We start from the raw sequence: 6,890 nt of genomic DNA, 5'->3' as shown, positions 1-6,890 counted from the left end.
TGAAGTTGTGGATGCCCCATTACTGGAAGCGCCCAAGGTCAGATTTCACAGAACTTTGAGCAGCCTCTTCTGGTGGAAGATGTCCCTGCTCATGGCAGGGGGGTTGGAGCAGATGATCTGTAAAGGTCCCTTCCAACCCAAGCCATTCTGTGGTTCTATGACTGTAATCTCACAAGGGAGATCATAGCCTTTTAATAAGAGAATTATGTTTTTCAATTGAACATGTTTACAGTATAGGAATAAATGAAAGGTAAATAAACACAGCAATTACCTTTTTGCTTTGAAGAAAAAATGCCATCTACTATGACAGAAATAAGAATTCTGAGCAGATAAAAAGGGGATTTCTGTCATGGAAAAGATCCTCTTTTTTCTTTCAAACTAAATTGAACTCTAAAGCCAGCAGTTATCACAAATTATTCCCTCCTTCAAAAAATTATTTTGTATTACTCCAAATTTTCAGCTCAAGAAACACCATTTTGAACCTCTTTTTGAAGAAAAACAAAGTGTATTTTGCAGCCATAATTTTTTCAGTCTGAAAACTTTTTTCTCCAAAAATAACTCCAAGCAACAATCCACTGAAATCTGTATCAATTTAAGAAATACATTTCAGTAGAGTACTCTTCTTTCTAGAGACAGCTGTTCAACAAATGTTTTTTAATGACTCTCATAGAGTCTAAGTAGGGCATTATGAAGAAATGTGTCCCCTCTTTATGCTAAAATAGGACAGTTTTACTTCTTGGAAAGCTTTGGCCATACTATGCACGTCATCTCCATCAGGAGACAGAAGTTGAGGTGTCCTACTGTCCATGTGGCCGCTGAAACAAAATAAAAATGGCCAAATTCAATTAGTGAAGGCAGATCTTATGCAGTATGATGAAGCTTATGCACAGAGCTCTACTTTCTTTCCCAAATATATGCAAAAGATACACAATGATCTTCTAAAAGTTATAAATACACGGCTATTAAATGCAATGGTGACCACTTGCAAGAGTAAATCTGCTTCTTTAATGCTCAACTTCTCCTTTTGTGTCAATATTGGACAGTAAGAGCGAAGCCCATGTCTCCCCAAGGAGAGCTATCTTTTTAAATAAAGTTCACTAAGACAGGGCTATAATTAAAAGATATTTTCAATGAATAATTACTTTGCACCTTCTGTTCAAGATCTGGAACTAACACATCAAGATCTACAGGACTAACACTGTATTGCACTCTGAGGTCAAAAAGCATCATAAGTGGAAAGATTTACTGCACTTCTTCCCACTGCAGTGAAATATGTCTGTCTCTCTCTTTTATTTCCCAGCCATTACCATTTCAGCAGCATGTCTTTATGGGATAATCAAAAGAAAACATCCCGGAAATTTCTGACATAACTTGACTGTTTTTCCCCCTCCATCTCAAACAAGGGCCAGATGCACACTCTGAAACTGAGTCACAGTGAGGGGCTTTTTGTTTATTTAATTACAGTTTTTAATTAATGTAAGAAAGCATAACTGATCCTAAATAGTGGTAGTAGTTGACAAATTACAAGAGCACTTTGTGCCCACAGAAAAGCTAATGCTGCAAGGAAAGCACAGGCTATCAACAGTAGTTTGTAATCAGTTCTATTTCAAAGAAATAGTTTCTCCAAATGTCTTTGTGGGGAGGGATTAATATCATCTTTGAAGTTTAAATCATTTTTAAGATCTGTCTAGGGGCAAAGTAGATAAGAGGATGGCTGTGCAATTAAATTAATATTTTGGAAACTCATATGGTTATAAGATCCAAATACTTACCCTGATAAAATGCTGCCAACATTTTAAAGAGGTGTACCAACATATTTTTACCTATAAATTTTGTTGCTGACAGATTTGGTAGGTGCATGATTCAGTGCTTAGCACTAGTAACATGATTCATCCAGATTTCTGAATGGTTGTCCAAGGTGAAGGCTCCAGAGAAGACTATCAGTGTGAATCTGCTTCCATAGGACTTGGTCATTCTTGCAATACAACTTGGAGAGCCTTGCTGAGCTGAGGCTTGGTGCTGTTTTCTGGCCCAGCCCACTGAAACAGGGACCAAAAACATCTGCTTGAGGTGGTGCCAGACCCATCAAATCCCACACATGATCACATGACTCATATCTCTACTCCCCTTCACACCCACCAACCAGGACTTCTAAGCAGCTGTGCCTGGTGCCTGGCTTCCCTGGTGGGGGCTGCACCACAGCCAGGGACAGGCACCACGCAGAGACAGATGCTCCAGCAACAGCCTCTCCCACAGCGCACAGCTTCCCCATCCTGTCTTTATCACATTATCTGGCACACTCTGATCAAACACCTTCGTCACCTGATTGAATGCCTGCCCCCATCACTGAGGCTGCTGCAGGATTCCTGCACAGGACTTCACTAACTCAAGTGGTCTGTTGTGATGGACTGTTAGATACCATCTCTGCATCTCCTTTTAGATTATGTGGGTTTGGACTGTCAATCACTCTTGCTGACAGAGAAATCAATTCTCTCCATAGAGCTAAGTGTTTTTATAAAATGCATTCTGAATCATATCAACCAGATGCCTTTATAAAGCTGCATGTAGGACCAAGACTTGGTAAAAGAAAGGGAGTTGCAAACTAATATTCAAACCTCTTGTAAAGTCATCTGGCTGCATGGAGCAATGGTAGGCAACTGGAAAGGAGGTGTTATTTCAGCCTGCTATACAAATACTCATTTCAGTGAAAAACTCCAACAGAAGCAGACTCATTTTTCAGGGGGAAAAAAACGTCTCATCTATGTTTGCAAAAGAAAGAGCCAAAACTTCATGAAAACTTCTTTCACACAACTTTCAGGAGCTGAGCCCCATGTGTTTGAGCAGCAAGTGTTCAAAGTGATTCACTGCAATTCACTCCAAGAGAAGTTCGATACCTATATTCTTTTGAAAAGCACACTATGTGATAGTTTGCCTCATTGGATGTCTGAGTACATATTAGAATTCTGCCTTCATTTTCCTGTCATGTACACACCATTAAGGTGGGGAGTTATCACCATTTTCTAGTCCTGGAAGTAGAAATGCACAGAAGTTGAATTGTTTACCCAGGGAATCACAAAAGAACAGTCCTGCCGGGTTAGAGCAAAGAGCTGCTGAACAGGGCTAGCAACGGAGACTTAGGAAAAGTAATGTGACTTGAGTTGTATTTCCTCTATTTTGCTTTCACAGCTTCTAACAACTGTTAGTGTAAGGTCTTTTTGAGATAGAGTGGCATCCAGTGGATCATGTTCAACTGCCATCAATAAAGAAGAGAGCTATTTGTTGAGAATGAATCTGTTCAGATTTTCAGCCTCTTCCCTTCTAGTCTGGATTCTTGTGAAGGATGTCTAAAGCCTGGAATCGAGTTCACCTTAAGACTGAAATCTCCTGAAGGTGAAGCAATGGTCCCCTGAGAAGCTGGAGACAGAACTCAGCCGGGCTTCAGGGACACAAGGGTTTCACCTGGACTCGCTCACAGTATTTGAATTTTCAGTCTGAAACCTGGATCTGCTGAGGGGAATACAAGTGTTACAAACCCCCCCAGAGCCAGCTGTGCTGTTAAGTTTGGTATCTATGAGACAGAGCTATGTGAATCACTTATCACCATCATTACAGTCAAGACGCTCTGTAAGAGGAATCACTGAGAGCTTTCAAGAGCACTTCAAGGTTTGCTTTGCTGCAGTATGTGTTGGAGAGGACTGCATTTCCCATTGTAATATACAGTTATAGAATTAATCCCTAGAAGGTGAAAATTTCTTAAGCTATTGTGCTGTTATAATTTTAATAAATATTTTCCTTGTTGATTACAAATTTCCCTAGTACTCTATGCAAGCAAAGCAAGGAAGGAATTGCTGCAAGCAATGTCAACTAAGAACGAACAACTGAAAGAATCAACCAATTCACCTGCCGGGCATCTCTCACTCATCAGGTTGGCTTTCATTTACCTTAACACCCACTAGTGATTAACAGTACTTCATTTGCTCATGAAAAAGAAAAAGCACACTTCTGAGAAATTAGCTGTATTACATTTTGTAGGACATTCGTGCCAGAGGGAGGAGTAGGTTTTGCAACTCGTTCCAAGAAAACCCTGCCTTAACTTAAAGAAAAATCTCAGAAGAGTACAGGGTGAGAAACAGAGGACGAGTGGGAATGACACTGCAGCAGCACAGCTCCTTGGAAGCTGGACAAGTTTACAGGAACATCTCTGGTTTAGCAAGTCAATGATGCAGAGCGCTAAGCATCTCCATTGCTGCTAGAGTTAATGGGTACCCAAAATCCTGGAGAAGGAGAAATATTTCTAAACTAAAAACTCCTTTACTCAGCTCTTTCTTTTTGCTGAAGCAAAAAATCACTGAGTTCAAAATCAGTGAAAAGCTGATCCAACAGCTTATGCAAGTGAGTTTCTTGCCAAAAGGAGCACTGGAACAAATTAATAACCTAAGGAAAAATGGGAATACAGTGGTAACAACTAAAATGATTTAACAACGTGTCTGAGACTATTAAAAATGTATTTTTTTCTAGACTAGAGAACTGAAACGTGTATTTATATTTCAAACTAAAAAGAAAACATAAATGCCATCTTGGCAATTATTAAGCAGTTACATTTGTTTCAAAAGAAACAGAAAATATTAAATGTTATATTTATATAGCACAAGGCAGCATCACATAAAGATGCCCAGACTAGCTCTTCACACTGGATGTTGGAGAAGGGTATTACCAAGTGAGCAAGGACACTGTTGATGCAAATATAACCTCCTGCTGCTTAAGAAGAGTAGTGAAGCAAGACAGGGTCACTCTGTGATGGCCAGGTCCTTTCTAGAATTAAAATTATCTTGTAGAGAACTACTGTCAAAAATTCTGGATGGCACTGCCTTTTGTTATGAAATCCTGAAGGAGGCTATATTCATCAAGACATTTTCTCTAAAACTCTTTCTGGTTTATAGAGGGTTTTCAGTAGTCTTCTAAATATTGTGTTTTGTTTTCCCTATTTGCCATTATACTCCTCTGTTATTTTATTCAACACTGAAGAGTGGCAAGCTCATAAAATGCAACTAATGCTCATCCAAACTAAAAAGTTTGAGTATTTCAAAAGCAAGCAAACAGAAAAAGCATCAAGTGAATGCATTTATGCTCTTGTGACAATCCACTCCATTCATACTGTGTATCTGGAGGCCCTGTTGGGAGTACTGGCCAGAAAGCCAAATCCATTTCCACTATGGACACCTTCGCCTTAACAGACATCCTTTCGTCTCCATCTTCAATGTAAACTCCCAAGGGCTGCTAGCACAAACCTAAAAATAGAGATTCACTAAGTGAACTGCCTCCTTCATAAAAACATAAACATCTTGGGCAACAAAATAGGAGGGGATTGATTTGACTGGTCACTTTGCAGCTCTCCTTGGCAACAAAGCTACCCGGCTGGGGCTCCCCAGCCCTGGGGGAGCTGGATCCGGGTATCACATGCCACTTACATCGCGCTGAGATCTGCTGGAAGATGCTTGGATGCAAAAGATTTTGACAGAAAAAAAGCTGTTGAAATGAAGCTGCTTTAGACAAGGGGCAATACAAGAGTTAGAAGCAGGTGGATGAGCTAAGGAAGAAAGAGAAGCTAAATTTGACATGCATGTGCAGACATTTTTAATTCTTATAACATTTCTGTGAAAGACAGCCATCATTTTTCAGTGCACTCCATGACTAGTCTTTGCACAGAGATTTGCTCTTTCTTGCCCTTTCTCTTCCTTCTGAGAGCCTAACAAGAAAAACACCATTTGCTATAATCTCATCCTTTTTCCCAGTGTGACTCCCCTTGCCTAATCCCCAAAAACTAAAATGTATTTTCCCTAAAGCCACTCCTGATGTCCTCTGAAAGCTACCAGCACATGCGGGAAACCTCGTCAATAACCTCCCTGTGCAGTAGCCCTACCTCCTTTTCCCAGGCATAACCACAGGCAAATAGCTAACATGTAGCCACAAATTTTTGCCAGTATCCAACTTCAAGATACTTGAAAAATAAAGAACAGTGATTAAGATGATAGATTTTATTTCTACAACTGGAAAAAAAAAAAATCATTTATCTAGATGTATAGGACTTACCTTATTTACTCTGACCAAAAGCCACCTTGTTCACTGTCTCCAAAGCTATAAGGATAGCTTTTGGAAGTGGTGTAGAAATACTGCTCAGGAATATCTCCAGCTTCTTCCTTTTCTTACTTCCACAGTTAGCCACATTCCTAACTGTCGATACTGGTTTCCGCTTTGGAGGTGGCAGTTAGTGTAATTGCTGGAAAAAATAAAAACAGCGCTGGGAAGTACAGCCCGAGTAACCAACGATGTTGAAAATCACAGACATGACAGAAATTTAGGCAGGTCATGCATTAGGAGGAAAGTCAAAAAACAGTGCGTTTTCATGAACTGTGGAAAACAGCAACATACCTACCAGCAGAGGACGTGTTGAATGGTCAGAAGTAATCAAGAACATGCCCAATATATTTTACCTCTAAGTCATATTTCTGATTGTGCACTTTCCTTCTGTTTGTAACAATGTACAGACTGCTACAGGCTACTTAAAGGTTTTCTTCTTCCGTCTTCCTATTTCCACAAGATCATTTCAGCAGAGGCATTTCCACTCAGCAAAAGCAAACTGTTCCTGTTTGTATCAGGAAAACCAGATGGAGAAAACAAATCACTAATTTATGACTCAGGAGATACATTTCTATGACAGGCCTTTGTATCACTCTACACGTCTTTTTTAATTTAATTTTTCATGACATTTACAAGTAGATAGGAAAATAAAATTAGAAATAGGAGATTCCTCACTGTGTCAGCATGCTGTCCTCAATCCTCAGGCTGCAGTTACAGAGTCTCTTCTGCCAGTAGCAGCCCCAGGTAAAGCT

The 6,890-nt window shown here is 39.8% G+C and overlaps 1 long non-coding RNA gene across 1 annotated transcript; it reads right to left on the bottom strand.

Annotated features, from left to right (window-relative positions):
- Positions 1-479: 479 nt before the first annotated feature.
- Positions 480-6,612, bottom strand: LOC128853785 (uncharacterized). Its single transcript, XR_008452536.1, has 4 exons — positions 6,430-6,612; positions 6,091-6,277; positions 1,773-2,039; positions 480-815 (listed from the first exon to the last, which is right to left on the bottom strand). It is a non-coding gene; the product is annotated as an uncharacterized LOC128853785 (long non-coding RNA).
- Between the last annotated feature and the right edge of the window lie 278 nt (positions 6,613-6,890).

This window comes from Cuculus canorus, chromosome 1, assembly GCF_017976375.1.
Source record: "Cuculus canorus isolate bCucCan1 chromosome 1, bCucCan1.pri, whole genome shotgun sequence".
Taxonomy (NCBI): Eukaryota; Metazoa; Chordata; class Aves; order Cuculiformes; family Cuculidae; genus Cuculus; species Cuculus canorus.
The sequence above is the reverse complement of the archived record's forward strand: the minus strand, read 5'-3'. Positions and strand labels throughout refer to the sequence as shown.